We start from the raw sequence: 15,784 nt of genomic DNA on the forward strand, positions 1-15,784 counted from the left end.
GGTTAAGTGATTTGAACAGGGCTACACAACTAACTAGCAGAAGGAGGATACAAACCTAGCGCTTCTGATGCCAAATTCAAGATTCTGTCCCCCTGCACCACATCCAAAGATGTCCAGAGAGAGGTTCTTGTCTCTTTACCCCTGAATATGAGAAAATACAGAAATAAGGTTTGAAAGGACCCCACAGATCATCCCATCCTCATATTACAGATAAGGAAATTGAGTGAGTGGATGAAAATATAGATTTTCATTTTTAAAAGGTCAAATTAATTATTATTTTTAACATTTACTATGTACTAGGTATTATCCTAGGTATTTTTAAAAATTCATATTCTGAGCTTAGAAAAAAACTTTCTGTAAGTAATAGTAGTAATAAGTAGTATTCTGTAGTAGAATAGGAAAAAGATAATTATATATGAAACTGCAAATCTCTTATGTACAACTTGTTATTCCTTTCATATATATATATATATATATATATATATATATATATATATATATATATATATATATATGTTATCATGTGACTTCTTTTCTTTCAATTTTGTTTATTCTCTTTCCTCCTCCCTTCTCTAGAGATGGCTGGCATTAGACACAAATATGTGCACATATCTGTGAATATATATTTATAGTGAAATTATTCTATATATACTTTTATGATTATTTCTTTCCTTGGTAGCAAATAGTGTCTTTTTTCACAGGTCCTTTGTAGTCAATTTGAGTATTGAAAAAATTCAAAATGATTCCAAAAAGTCAAAAACAACTCAGTTGTTCTTAAAACAATATTTCTGTCACTGTATACAACATTCTCTTGCTTCTGTACATTTTGTTCTTCATTATTTTGGGCAAGTCTATTCTTGTTTTTCTGAGATCATTAAGCTCATGATTTCTTCTAGCACAGTAAGTAGTACTCCATCACAATCATATGTCACAACTTGTTTAGACATTCCCCAGTCGATGGCATCTCCAAAATTTTCAGTTCTTTGCCACCGCAGAGTTGATGCCCATCAATTGGGGAATAGCTGAATAAATTAACTATTAATAGGGCAGCTCAATAACTGCCCTCAACTTTTGACTTCAGCCTCTGGTATAAACAAGGCTATCAGGAAAAATCACCTGATTTCCACCGTCTCCATTTTTCTGGATTAATTCACCCTTGTTTGCCTTTTAGCATCTTCTTTGAGCACTTTGTGAAGGAAAACCCAAAGTGGTTTTAAACAAAATTAAAAAGCATCTCTCAGGACTGACGTTTCTCTTCCTTTAGATATGGTCATTTAAAGGAAGGGTGAAGCTGGGAGAGCTGAAGGGGTACAAAAGGTCTCATTTGAAGAAGCTCTTAACCCAAAATCCAGATAGGAAAAGGATCAAAGAAGAAAGAGGCTTGATTGGGGTCAGATTCGAGTACCTGCTGAAACAAACTGAGTGACTCTGGATAAATCACTTATCTCTCAGGGCCCCAATCAGGTCTTTAAGATGATACATTGGGAGGATGGCTTCCCAGGGGGGGCCTGGGAACTTCTGCTGCCTTTGAAGTACCAGATGGATCAGTTTAATGACTTAGAACTAGAAGGAACCTTAGAGATCATCAGGTATGATCCAACCTTTTGATATATGGGGAAACTGAGGTCCAAGAAGTTAATGACTTGTGCAACCTTATGATCTGATGATGGCATTAAAAATCAAATTTCCTTGATCCAACTGCAGCATTCTTTCATTCCTTCTTATGGTCCTTTCAGCCTGTGGCTGAGCATTGAACATGAACAAATCCTACTCCTGCTGGCACTGGACTTTTGTCATTCATATTTTCTGGGGTTATGGAAGGAACATTGGATTTAGACTCAATGGGCTTTCATTCCAACCCACCTATGACCCTTGCTACTGTCACTTAAGCACTATCTTAATTCCTTAATCTGTTAAAATGCACACATACACACATGCACACAAACACAAAAGAGTTTGGGGATAAAGAAAATATTTATGAAATATCTACCACATACCAGACACTGGAGATGAGAAGACAACAAGGCAAAGTTCTTGTTCTCAAGGGTCTCACATTCTAGCATGTCTTTTCCATTTTAAAATCTTCTGATTCCTCCTTGTTGTTTCTCCTTCTTCATTCCAAAGGGGCCCAGTGATATCATGGGGTGATGTTTTGACTTGTATTAGATTGGATTGAAATAAGGCAGGGCTGCACAAAGTTGTTAGGGTCACATTCTCCTCCAGTGGCAAGGCAAAAATTAAGATTCCTAGTGAAGGTCCAGGATGTAGTGGATTGACTTGACTTCTAGTGCACTTTATGGTTTACAAAGTTCTTATCGTGCACCAACCCTGTAAGGCAGACAGAACAGGTATAATTATGCCCCTTTTATTGGTGATGAAGTGGATTTTAAAAGGACTTTTCTTCAGTCATATCACTAGCAATAGAGGCAGCATGGTACCATGGAAAGAGTGGAAAGGCTCTTTGAGTGGAAAGTGCCTGTGAGATCTTGGGCAAGCATTTAACTTCTGTGGATTCATCTAAATCTCAGGGTTGTTGTGAGGACCAGTTAAGATAATAACTGTAAAAGAGCTTAGCTCAGTGCCTAGTATATAATAAGTACTATATAAATGCTTATGCCATCTATTATTATCCCACCTTTGACTTTGCAATCTATAAGACTTTGGACCGGATGATTAACATTTTTGTGACTCAGTTTCCTCATCTGTAAAATGAGAGGTTGGGCTAGATGGCAAAATCTAGTCCTAGATTTTGATCCTAAAACAAATGAATTGATAGATTCAGTACTTACACTCAGGAAGCATCAGATATCTAGTGTAAAGAACACTGTATTTGAGCCCAGAAGTGATGAGTTCGAGTTCTGGTTCTGGTACATATATTACATAAATGACTTTGGCTTCAGAGTGCCTTAATTTTATCATCTTTAAAGTGGGGATAATACTATTATCTTTACCGAATTGGCTTAAATTACATAAACTTTTGTTTACTGTACAGTGCATGTCACTTATCCCAACTCCAGAGTCTAGTACTCTTTCCACTGCATCTCACTGTGAAAATTATCTTATTTGTCTGAGTTTTACTTTTTGTTACTTAATGTTTCTTACTGTAGACCAAATGCCAGGCATGAATGATGTAAGTGATTTTGTGGAAAAGAACTTTAGGCAAGTTAGAGATAGAAGTATGAGCTACTATGAATTTTTTTTATGTAGAGGCTTCAGTGTTTCATCTGTAAAATGAGAGAGATGGATGAGAGAAAAGCTAAGATGGTGTTCAGGACAAATCTTGTCACCTTCTTATGACCTTATATACCCTGCCAGCTGTTAGAAAAACCTTGCCTGCTGGACCATTGTGTCTGGGTGAAAGTTTTCTCAGAACCAGGAATGCTTTGATAGAAACAGTCCTGCATTAATTAACAATTTTTTGTGTATTTAATTTATTGTATTTGTTATTGAATTTGTCACTTAATTCTCTTTTCTGTTGATATTTTATTCTTTAAAATGAATTAAAGGGGAAGTAGAGATAATCATGGAAATCCATATTTATTTCCTGTAGCCTTTTGCCCCTTCCTACTCTTCCCAACCCCTTCATCCCAAAGGTATCAAGGGACACATTAGTCTTTTCAAATCCATTCCCGTATTTTCCACCAGGGTGCAGGACACGGACCTGTCTCTGAGACAGTATATAGAATAGGACCTAGAAATTGCTTGGTAAAGGACCAAGAGCATTCATTGATCTTAGAGTGAGAAGATCCTTAGTTCAATTCAGTAAACATCTATCTAGTGTCTGCTCAGTGTAAAGTATTGTGCAGGGAGCTGGAGAGAGAGTTCCTGCCCTCAAGGAGTTTTCTTTGTCTTGGGAGATAAAACAGGTACACAGATATGTAATCATAAAGTATGCAAAGTAATGCAGTGCATTTTTCAAGGGGGAGATAGAAGTGGGGAAATCAGTGAAGATCTTGTGTGAGAGGTGGTACAGATTATACTTTGAAGGTTGATTTAGATTTAGGATTGCTACCTGGAAGACAGAGATTCAATTTCTTAAACCGTAAAAATAGGGGCAATGGTCCCTCCCAGTTCTGACATTTTCCTTCCAGTGCTATACAGAGAGATGCTTCCAGCCTGGTGGCTAAGGAGTTTACAATACTGGTATGAGGTATATCCAAGGAGAGTGCTCCTGGCCAACTGTCTAATTTGCAATGTGAGCTTTTATATCCTGGAAACTGAAAAATGCTTCAGATCAGGGCTTGATGTATTGCTTTGTTAATTGTGAAGACTTAAGAAAGTAATTGAAAAAAATGTGAATAATGTTGATGAAACATAAAAGAGTATCATATAAATAACTTCCTCACTCCCTCTCTGGAAAGCTGGATGTTAAACATTGACTAGCATGCCCTTGGGTATCCTATGATAATATCAGATTTAAAATCAGAAGGGCTTTTAGGAGAAATCAAGTCTAATCTCTTACTTTACTCTTGCATCCTGCCAATGCAGTAAGGAATAAAAGTGAGATACTTTCACATCTCAATTTCACCCTTTAGGGTTAAAAACTCTTTCCCACAGACTATCTGATTCTGTATACAGAAAACGAATACTTTGATTTGGGACTCTGAGGATGTAGGCTCAAATCTCAGCTCTGTGACCGCCAGTGGGACCTAATGTAGATTTTTTCATCTGCAAAATGGGGATATTCTGTCAGATTGCTCCCTTCCAGTTCTAAGTCCAGGATCTGACATCCGGGAGTGTTTTGTGGGTAGGAGATCCTTTAACTATTCTACTGATGCACTCTGAAGGGTGTCATGACTATGAGTTAACTGCTTAAGCTTCATTGCGTCTCTATAACCCCATCTGGCAGAGAGCGATAGACACAGTGGGAAACCTTGCCTCTAAGTGCTGCTATAATTTAAGGACTAACATCTTCCCAATCATAGCTGCATGCCAGCCCGTCTTCCCCCTCACTGTGCCCCCCATACATGAATTGGACATGATATTACAGTGCTTTCTGCTTGTCAGATGGGGCAAGCGACATCTCTCAGGTTGTTGGAGAATTATGCGCTCACGAGAAAGGCCTGCTCCGGTGCTATTAAAATAACCTTCTCCCGGTAATGGATTAGTTATTTCAGCGAGGAGGCCCATTTGAAGGGAGATCGGGAGATAATTGACTGTCAAACATCTGAGCAATGTGGAGGTCAATTGTAGTGGAGGTCAGTTCATTTGAACAATGGGCTCCTTTTTTGACAGGCCTCATAATGTGGATAATAATAACTTGGGTTTAATGGAAGTGCTCTGTGTTGTGAGAGGAGGATGAACTATTAGACATTCAGATTAAGTATTGTCTAAACTCTGTAGGTTTTTAGAGACAGGTTGGTCATAGAGAATGAAAAATATGAAACTGGGGAAAATGGGCTTTGAAGAACAGCTGGATTTAATGTCAAAGGCAAATGATTTTCTTTCCCCCTTCACCGATTGACTTGAATTTACACTACGCAGGCTGTGATTACTCCCTGACTGTGTATTTATAGCCTCCCATTTACATTTTCCAGAATAATTAAGAATTTAACCTAGAATGAGCTCTTCTCAGTGGAGGTGAATGCAGATCCTGGCCATTAAATGAATCATGGAAACACGATTTTAAATATGTTAGGTTTTCTGTGTTTCTGGCTTGACAAGAAAATATCATTCTTACCTTCTGAACCCTCTTCTTGATCTTCAAGCCAGAAATTAGTTACTCCACTCACCAGAAGTGTGGTTCTGATAGAATACCTTTTTTTAATCAAAGTTGTAAATAGGGTAGGGTAACCAGGGCTCTCTCCAAGGGTGCCAGCCTCAGAAGAAAGCAATCATCTTCACAGCAGAATTAATCACCACTGACTTTGCCTCAAGGTCCATAAATGAACATTCGAGATCCTTCATGCCCTGGTTACAACTGACTTTTCCGCCTAGACTTGTGACCTCATTCCAGGACCTTTTTTGTGCCTTACACTTTGGCCAAACTGGACTGCTTACCAGCCCCTCACCTCCACTTCCACTTCCTTACCTATTTCAAATACATGTTTCTAAAATGCCTTCCCTAATGATACTCACCTTTCCATCAAGTGGAAATAATCTTTCCAGTCCCTTAACTCTAATATGCATTTCTTTTTAGTTTTCCATCAGAGCACTTATCACATTCAACCTTGTATTACAGTAACTTACATAATTGTCATCTATAAAGTGAGAAGGTGAACTAGATAATTTATAAAGTCCCTTCCGACTCTTAACAATTTAGAAATCGATGAGTTTTGTTCTTCTCTACTAGAGTGTAAACTCCTCACAGGCAGAGGCTGTCTTTTACTCATTTTTGTATTCCCCATAGTTCCAAATAGAGTAATTTGCCCATAGTAGCTATTTAATATAACCTTGTTAATTGATTCAAAGGTGTCAAAATTGGGATTTGTGTGAATAATACAAATGACTGCAGCTGGAGAGGGTGGATACCTCTATGAGAGTCATTTCATATGTTTTAGATTCATTTTTTTAATCTGTACAATGAAAGGACTGGAAAATGACCTCGGTTCTATCTGATATTATAATCCTTATTTCAATTTATTCCATGTTTCTCATTAGTCTAATCAATAGTTTGTTTATTCCAGCTGTGAAACAATTGCTTGGTGCATTACCTAGTAGAATTCAGGTTCAAGGTATGGGATCTCCACTATCTCGTTCATGATCTTTGGCAAGTTAATTTCTCTGGTCCTCAGTTTTCTCATCTGTAAAATGAGAGGTTTGACTAAATGAGAAGGAAAGGAAAGGAAGAAGTGAGAAGGGTTTAAGTATTTGTACAGTGCCTACTATGTGCCAGGAACGATGATGAACATCTTTTCATTTGATTCTAACAATGGCCTTTTGAGATGCTTGTATCATCTCTTTTTACTGTTAAATCAGGAGACTTGCCCAGGATCATACAGACAATCAGGATCTGAAGCTGTATTTGAATTCAGATCTTCTTGAATCCAGGTTTAGCATTCTATCCACTGTACCACGACTTATAAAAGGACCATTTCAGTTCTCCATCTATAGTCTTATTATCACTTACTTTTCCTAAAGGGCTTGTTCTGAGCATTAATGAGATAATGTATGTTAAAGAGCTTTGTAACCAGAGGGTTATATAATTATGTCATTATTATTACTTTGCCAATCAGCTGGCCAACTGTGACTTCACACACCGAAGTCATCTATAAAGGAGAAGCCCTTCTTTGACAGGACGTGGATACAGAGTGTTCCTCTAGCCTTTAAAACTAGGTCATCTGAAGGATGAGATGCTAGGGTGAAGCTCCAGGAGGTGGGGTTGCCCTGGAGAGGAGGTGATAGTATCACAGACAGAAACAAAGCAAAGACACCTCTATTGCCAAGGCTGCATCAATCACTGATTTATCAATCTTTCCACTTGTCATCCTGTTACTTTATAGTAACACTAAATTCACCTTCAAAACGACAATGCTTGGAAAAATGCATAGGAAGCGTTTTGGGACCAGTGTTGGGCCTGGGCTGCCAAAGCAGATCTATCTCCACAGTGTAGACACAACTGCCGGGGGGGACTTCTTGAAATTTAACATGGTGGCCATTGACCAAACACAAGCCACATCTAATCAAAAACCCCAAATCAAAGATACGCCTGGGACCAGAAGACCTGAGTTTCTCACACCAGGCCAGATGCCTCCCAGGCTTTAGCTGTTAACATTAATAGTCAGGTGGGCAAAGGAGGGGTGGGGATGGGGATGGGGATCACAGAGCATACTATTTACATTTAAATGGATGGATCTCTTTACATACTACATCCCTAAAATAGAACTCAAGCTCTTTGAAAGAAGGGATCATTCTATTTTTGTCTGTCATGGTTCCTTGCATATAATAGTCACTTAAATGTTTGTTGAATGAATGACTTAATGGTCTCAGAGGTTCTTTTTATACTTAGATTATGGTTATGACTCTTCTATGAGCTCTCCCCATATCTTGGGACAAGTTACAGCCTCCCTGTGCCTCAGTCACCTCATCTGTAAAATATGAGTGACTAGATCACTGCTAACTCCCACCTGTGCCACTCTGTGAGTCTAGCCAACATCATTGACTGATAACAAAACAACAATGATAATAATAACTAGAACTTATATAGCATTTTGCAAATGACTAGGCAGCTGGGGAGCACAATGGATAACTTCAGACCAAGATTCAGAAAGACCTGACTTCAAAACACTGTGACCCCCGGAAAGTCACTTATTTCTGATTGCCTCAGTTTCCTCATCTGTAAAGTGAATTGGAGAAGAAAATAGCAAACTATTTCAGTGTCTTCGCCAAGAAAATCCCAAATGGAGTCATGAAGAGTCAGACATGCCTGGAAAAACAACTGAAAATTGTAAACCACTTATTTATAGATAAGGAAACTGAGGCAGAAAGATATCACAAGACTTGCCCACCTGGTACATGTCTGAGTCTAGAGTTAAACTCAAATCTTAGCAATTCCAGGACTAGTGCTCTAACCGCTGTTCCCCTATCTGGTTCATGGAGCACTCACACCAGGAGTTACTAAGGAAAGAAAAATTATAAGTGGAACCATTTGGCTCCACAAAATTTTGTGGGATTCCTATTGGATCTCAAGATATCAGCATTCAAAGTCAAGCTCTGATTCTAGCTCTGGGAGGGTGTCAAATCACTTAACCACCTCCAAGACTCCCGTTTCCTTTTCTTTAAAATGGGGTTGTTGACAGCAATGCTGAATTTCAAATCAGAAAAGCTAGTTTCAGAGACTGGCTCTGTCACTGACTACCTGGGTAGCCAAGGGAAAATCATTTTACCTCTTGGTAGGGAAGAAGTTCAATTTCTTCACCTATCAAACTAAGGCATTGGCTAGGAGAGAATTCTAAGCTCCCTTCCAGTTCTGACTCTAAGGGCCTCTGAACACTCCCACTCTCTACTTCACTGTGTTGCAAGGGAAGCCCTTTAGTGTGATAGAAATGTGAGCTGCTGGTATCTACATCAGCAGGTTTTTTTCTTCTTGACACACTTTAGGTGATTCTACACTTTTAGGGTGCTCTCAAAGGCTCTGGTTTATCTCCCATTGGAAAACCACTTTCCAGGATAAGAATCAATATCATATAATAAGATAAGCCCATCATTTATCTCTGCATCCCCCCCCCCCCGAGTTGCTGGCCATTTGGCTGCATGATCTAATGGAATTTGTAGCTGGATAAGCATATTAGCGACAGGAACCACAAAGAACAGAAGTGTGTATTTATGGGGCAGCCCTGCCAGTGAAGGTGATCGTAAGTCACTGCCTCATGACTCCCCAGCCTTTGTCACATTAATTCACTTGTGCACACAAGATGTCCACAGCTCCTAAGGGTGCAAATAATAGCCTTGCCAATATGAAAGCAAAACATAATTACTCAACAATAAACACCCTGTACACTGACTGGTAACAGCTGCCATTGGCAGCATGGCACGGTACGTTGGGGGCTGGAACAATGGAATTGAGTTGGGAGAGTTTTGTTTTCTGGGTTTTGTTTTTCAAGTTCCCCTACTCTTTCCTTGCGGGGGGAGCTAAGTTAGGCAGTGCTTTTACCTCACCTATCTTGCAGTGAGACCATGCATTATGCACCAAGTTCTGTTACTCGTCCAGGCAAAATACTGACATTCATATGATAGATATATGGAATCAGAGAATTATTGAGCTGAGAAAGGACATTAGAATCCACTGACTCTAACCCTTTAAATGTCCAAATGAGAAAACAGAGGCTAACAGAAGAGAGGAATGGGTAGGAAATAAGCATTTATTAAATGTTACTATATATCAGGCATTGATCTAAGTGCTTCACAAATATCTCATTTGATCCTCATTGCTGTAATGCAACATAAAATTGCTATTGTACTTGTTTTACAGATAAGGAAACTGAGATAAAGAGAGGTTAAGTGGCTTGTCCCAAGACACAGTCAGGAAGCATTTCAGGCTGAATTTGAACGCAGATCTTCCAGACCGCAGGCCCAGTTTTGTCTATACTCTGCTACCTAGCTGCCTCAGAGTTTAACTAGCTTGCCTAGTTAATATATGCTCAAAATAGAATTTGAACCCAAATTTTCCTGACCTCATACCCAGAGTCCTAACCTCTCTGTCACACTGTGGACACACAATGTCAGAGTTTTTAAATTTTTTCCCTGGAAAAATTGGAGAGCTAACCCAAGTAGCTGCTTTGGTGGCCAATATTTTTATACTCATCTTACAGGTAAGCACAAGCCCATTCCTGCAGATTACAAATACTCATTGTGGGTCCAAAATAATCTGGTCTCCTTAGTTAGCTTCCTTAGAAAGAGATGAACCAAGGGAAGAGTCCATTTTCTATCTAGTGAGTTTCCCAATTGCTGGGCAGAGGCTGGATTAATCAAGCAAGTAAGAAACACTGATTAATGCCAACTCTGTGACAACAAATGCTAAAATGAGACAGCCCCTGCCCTCAAGGAAATTATATTCTAGTAAGAGGATACAATATATTCCAGGTAAGTAAAGACCTAATAGAAGGACAAGACTTGCACTTGTGATTTCAGTGGCATAAAGAATTCCTTCTGATGAGGGGTTTCTACTTGCCCATATAGGTTAATATCTTCTCTGAAACTTCATCTTTTCAGTAAGTATTTTATTTTCCCTCAATTACAAGTAAAGACAATGTTAACTTTAAAAAAAGAAAAGAATAAAAAATAAAACGAGACCCAAATTTTCTCTCTTCATCCAACATTCCCCTTTCTGTAAGGTGCTAATCAGTTTGACATCAGCTTTATTTCACTGATTTTCTTTATTTCCTCTGCTTCCTATTTCCTTGGGCCTTCAGAAACTTCTACTCTTAAAGAGTTTCCCAGAACACAGAGTAAGTGACTTGTATGCGTTACACAACTAGTGAATGTCTGAGATGGGATTTGAAACCACTACTTACTGCCTTCAATACTTTCAAATTGTGTAACGGAGAAGACTTTTGATAGTTCCTTGGACAGCAAGAAGATCAAATTAGAGAATACTTAAATTTGGTCTCTTTACTGGAAGGTTAAATACTTTGGACACATAATGAGAAGATGGGGAAATTAGAGATGATTGAAATGTTGGGAAAGATTGAAGGCAAAAAGAGAAGGGGATGGCAGAGGATAACATGGATGGAGGGTGTCATGGAAACAATGAGAAGGACCTTGGACAGACTTCAGAAGATAATGTGCTGTGGTCCATGGGGTCATAACTGAACAACAACTTCCTGCCTCTAAAGACAGCTCTGTATCCACTGTGCTGCTAATATAGACACAAAAATATGTAATAAGTGGAGCAATAATTATGATCAGTTGTTATCAGTTAGCTTGAGTAAACCTATCATTATAAAAGGCATGCTGTCTTAGAAGGGGTTTGATGTAGGCAAAACATAAACAGCACTCAAAGAATAACATTCACTCCCAGACGCGGCCTGGTTGGCCTTCAGGACCTTGTCTACCCTCCAGGGACCTATTCAGACTCTTGCTGTCTTCTCTCATCCTCCCTGGGGTAATTGTAGGTTGTGGGTTCATTCTAAAAACAAACAAACAGAAAGAACAAAATAAAACTAATGAAAAATTGACCCTCATGCTCTGATGAGCTCTGGAAAGGAAGCGTGAGCATAAAAGCCCCACCTGGTCCGATTCAGTAACAGTGAACGTCACCACATGAGCTTGAGCCATCCCAGATCTACCTGTGGATGACAAACTGAGACTGCAAAAATAGCAGTGATTGGAGGGATAGGATTGGTCTGTCCCAGACCTATCAAAGTGGGCCAGCTCCTGAAGTGTCCAAAGGCTCCCATTGGGAGACGGTCCTTGGCAACCAAGGGATTCCATGTCAGCGAACCTTAACCCCAAATAGTCATAGCCATAGACAGCTGATACCTGTCAGCCTGAAGCCAGGGGAATGCAGGCAGGAGTGCTTTATCTTGTTGGCCGTAGCAGTCACTGAAGGACTCCTTCAATGTATGCTCATATAGAGAGTACTAGACCTAGAGTCTTCCTGACTTCAGATCTTCATGGGTTCAGGTCTGATCTCAGACACGTACTAGCTGTGGGATCCTGGATAAGTCACTTAACCTTGTTTTCTTCGATTTCCTCATCTGTAAAAGGAGCTGGAGATAGAAGTGGCAAACCATTCCAATGTCTTCACCAAGAAAACGCTAAAAATGGGGCATAAAGAATGAGACACAACTGAATAAGAACAAAAATGGTGAAAATGGTGTTTCAAGATAATTACTCTAAAAGTAATATGTAGAGTCTTTTGATAGGTGGAAAGAAGCTTTGGGGTGGTATCTGAAGGAAGAAAGATCAGTTAGGAAGCTAGTCATTATAAATAATCATGGCCCAAATCAAGGTGGGAGAAGTAAGAATGTGAGGGAAATCAGATGGTTTTGAGTCATTTAGAGGTAGAATTGACAGGATTCAATTATTTGAAGGGGAGATGAATTCTCTTGGGTCTGTCTCAGCTTATGTATGTGACCTTGTTAAAAACACATTTTTTTAGTCTCTAATCAAATGTTTGCCATCATAGAAGCCTGGCCTTTATCTGTCCACAAATGACCAGTCAAGAGTTTCTTATGTTGAGCCAAGGGCACTAAGGATATAGTTTCGTCCAGCTTAAACCTTCAGAAGCGATAGTATGAAATTGGAAATGACCCTGCCTAATAGAGAGCCAAATTGGGGTTTAGAGTAGAGAGCCAGGCAACTTCTTTTTTAATGTTTCCAACATGAAAGAACACAATTGATTTTCCCCCTAATCCCTCCAAACCCCCATGCTTTTATTGTTTCTAAAATAAGATAAACCAAGCAGGTGTTATTTCAGCTCTGTAAACAATCTTTATTTTTCTGGCCGATAGGAATAGAAATTGAGACTGAGATCCAGCCTGGAGAGCAAGCGGCCAAGTAATCAAGGAAATCATTGATCTTAACTTGGTCTGCTACCCTCGCTTCAGTAAATGCTTACTGTGGTCTATTTTCCCTGCCCCCCATAATTCACCCTCTGGCCTATTTGACCTGAGAATGGTAGAGTTGTTATACTGGGGAGATGCTTATAGGCCTCTGGTTCCTTGAAAGTATCAAACAAACCTCAATTTTTTTTTTCAAAATTAGTTTTATCTTCTAAAATGAGTTTGCTTTCCATATCTGAGGTAATAATTTTCAAATGATTTTATTTGTCCATTTACTAGAGTTGGAAATGTTTGAGGGAATTTGATTGTACTAGTGGTGATGAACCCACTTCTAACTTCAAAGGAGACTTTTTGCATCCCTGACGCAAACAAGATGGAAAGTAGGAGAAACATTGGACCTAAAGCAGCTGCCTAAATACCCACAGGTCCATTAGCCTTAGGGAGTGGTTTTGGGGGATGGAGAAGAGGATCAGGTAAAAGCCTCCATGACTCAACAAGGCTCAAGAGTCTTTGCTGTAGCTAGTATTTCCTATCTCTAGGAAATAAGAATATTCTTGATTCTAATTCCCTGCTCTGGGGTACTCCTAGACTGTTGTATAAATGTAGGTGATGAAGAGGGATCTAGAAAAGGCTTCAAGCCTAGGACCACTAAACAGAAATTATTGCATCACAAGAAAATTCCATTGTAGAGGAAGGGAGTAATGAAGAATTCATTCCAGTTCAATGCTGGAGAATAGTCAATATTCCAGAGAATTCATACTATGAATTTGAGGTATAAATCAGTACTTCTGAAGGGAAGGAGAAAGCAGAAGGAAGAAAAAAATATGCCACTTGTTGTTAGCACCCAGGAGCTATCTCATACTAGTTACGTTGTTCAGTCATTTCTCATTCATGTCCAACTAACTCTTCATAACCCCATTTGAAGTTTTCTTGGCAAAGATACTGGAATGGTTTGTCATTTCCTTCTCTGGTTCATTTTACAGATGAGGAGCCTGAGGCAAATAAGGTTAAGTGACTTTCCCAGAGTCACACAGCTAGAAAGTAAGTATCTGAGGGCAGATTTGAACTTAGGAACAAGAGTCTTCCTGAATGCAAGCCTGTGCTCTATGCATTATGGAGCTACCTTGCCATCCTAGTTATGGTTCTGTTCAAGGTTAAGTACTTGTTTCATGTCCTTGTATTCTAGAGTTCCTTTGCTCATTGTTGGGAATGGACCCTCCTTCCATGGAAGGAGATAAAGCATGAAGCTTTGACTGGCTGACAGAAGAAATGTGTGTTTTCCTTTCAGTATGAAAAGCTGCCTGAAGGGAGATGGCTTGACATAGTAGGATAGAAATCTGGAGTCCTGGACAGTTGCCTTGGCTCACACTTGGCTTGCTGATAAGCCAATTAAGGAAATCACCCCGTGACTTTATCAGGAAAGTACGGGAAGTACCAAGCTCACGCTTTGTTTCCTCCTTGCTTTTCCACTCTTCTTTCCCCTTATTACCCTATTATAAGATCCAGCTGGAGTTGGACAGTGACTTGACAATGAGGAAGAGGAGGGAGAATGGTGAGCTGGCATTTTAAGTCTCTATTAAAAAATACCTGAAGTGATCATATACAATCCATATGGCCATCTCCCCTCATCCCTACCCCCATGTTCCTTCTTGGCAAGGAAGTGACAAAGGTGATGCTGGAATTGGCTGCCTAGCAAATCTAATTAATGATGTACATTGGAAAGAAGGCCAGATTTGGAATCAGAGAGCTTTGGTTTTAATCCTACCCTTATATTCATTACCTGTGCGACCTTGGGGAAATGATTTAACCTCTCTAAAATGAAAAGGTTGGACTAGGTGGGCTCTGAGCTAGTTTCCAGCTCTAAATCTATGATCCTGTATCTTTTGTGCCTCTTCCTGTGAATAGAATTTTTTTCTAATATGTTGCAACCCTATTTGTACCCATTATGCATCTTTTTGCTTTCCTTTAGATCAATTACAATTTTAATTTTTTTCTGAAGTGTACCCTCACAGCAGTATGCCATCACCAGAAGGGATAAGAGTCTTTAAAAAATGTATTTTGAGTTAGATAGCAGCCAACTTGAATGTTTGCAGTGTTATAGAGAATGGCTTTGCACAGAATTGAAACAAAAGAATTTCTTACTGATAATGAGATTATCCAAATTATCTTCTTTGAGAAGATATTACCAACCATCTTCCAAACACTATGGAGTCTGCTCAAGGACTTCATTAAAAAGTGATCATTTTGACAATCCATATATGAAAAACAAAGAGGATAAAAATACAGACTGGCTCTATCATATCTTGCATTTATATACATATCTCATTGCAATGAATCTGTCATTATATGCACTTTAGACATGTACTCTAAATAGGTTATGAGCTCGGGCCAGAGGTAAGAAGAGTAAAACAGAACATTCTGTATGATGTAAATAAATTCTCAGTGTTTTAAGTTTAAGCTTCTAGCCCTGATCTCTTTTCAAAACTATCCTAAATGCATGTTTCTCATTCTTCACCTTGTTAACCTAATTATAAATCTGTCTGAAGAAGGAGAAAAGAGCTGCATTATATGACTTTGGGGGGAAGGACTGCCAGTTGTCTGAAATGAGTCTTGCTGACTGCTGGTTTGATTTCTCTGCCTTAAGTCATGTAAGAAATTAACAATGAGTTTGTAAGAAAACTAAGCCCATGGCATTTCCACTTTTGAACACAAGCTTTCTACCTATGCATTCTTAGAGAAAAAAAAAAGGAGGGCAACTTTGAAATCGTTTTTACTTTTGTTTGATCAAGTCAATGAAATATGCTGTGTATCAGTACCACATCTGAGGCAAGATCTTCTCA

General features: G+C 39.1%; 1 protein-coding gene and 1 long non-coding RNA gene across 2 annotated transcripts in view; one reads left to right on the plus strand and one right to left on the minus strand.

The window, feature by feature from the left end:
* LOC141552722 (ALK tyrosine kinase receptor-like) overlaps window positions 1-15,784 on the plus strand; it is an 895,621-nt gene that overhangs the window by 225,061 nt on the left and 654,776 nt on the right. The window lies entirely within an intron of this gene.
* LOC141553364 (uncharacterized) lies at window positions 10,644-12,051 on the minus strand. Its single transcript, XR_012485425.1, has 2 exons — window positions 11,668-12,051; window positions 10,644-11,566 (listed from the first exon to the last, which is right to left on the minus strand). It is a non-coding gene; the product is annotated as an uncharacterized LOC141553364 (long non-coding RNA).

The sequence above is a fragment of the Sminthopsis crassicaudata genome, chromosome 2 (assembly GCF_048593235.1).
Source record: "Sminthopsis crassicaudata isolate SCR6 chromosome 2, ASM4859323v1, whole genome shotgun sequence".
NCBI classification, from domain to species: Eukaryota; Metazoa; Chordata; class Mammalia; order Dasyuromorphia; family Dasyuridae; genus Sminthopsis; species Sminthopsis crassicaudata.